Genomic DNA, 585 nt, shown 5'->3' with positions numbered 1-585 from the left:
CTTATCCAATCGATTATGTGCCAAATCTTTCATCTCCCGTAGTAACGTAGTCGGTTTCTTGTCATTTAATTCGCATGACTCAAAAAGTCGCTTAAGCCTTTTCTCTGTCGACTCACCAAATTCAGCTAGTAGTCTCTCCTTTAACGCCTCGTACTTGCCCGTAGTTGGGGGAGATGCAATAATATCGCTGGCGTGCATTAAGATCGCCGAATCGATCTCGGCGACAACAGTGTAGTACTTGGTATCGTCTGTCGTGATACCAGCGCGCGCAAATTGCGCTTCGACCTGAGCAAACCACAGACGTGGATCAGGTTTCCAAAACGGCGGCGGCTTAACAGCAAGGCGCCCCAAATGCAGCATGTTTTCAGCATCCATAAATCTGTCTTCTCCTTCACTGACCATATTCATCGGCGGGGTCACCAGTTATAGAAGTCGTTTTCTATATTCTTAAATTTATTTAATATAATGAAAATGTCGAATTACAATTCACAAATGTTGCACGAATGAACAAAAGAAAATATATACCAGGAAATGTATGCAACAAGCAAAGGTATGTTTAATTACTTATTTCTTCAAAGTTTATAG

This window comes from Rhagoletis zephyria, unplaced genomic scaffold (genome assembly GCF_001687245.7).
Source record: "Rhagoletis zephyria isolate East Lansing unplaced genomic scaffold, Rhagoletis_zephyria_1.1 Rzeph_scaffold_00594, whole genome shotgun sequence".
NCBI lineage: Eukaryota > Metazoa > Arthropoda > Insecta > Diptera > Tephritidae > Rhagoletis > Rhagoletis zephyria.
Note: the sequence above shows the minus strand (reverse complement) of the source record.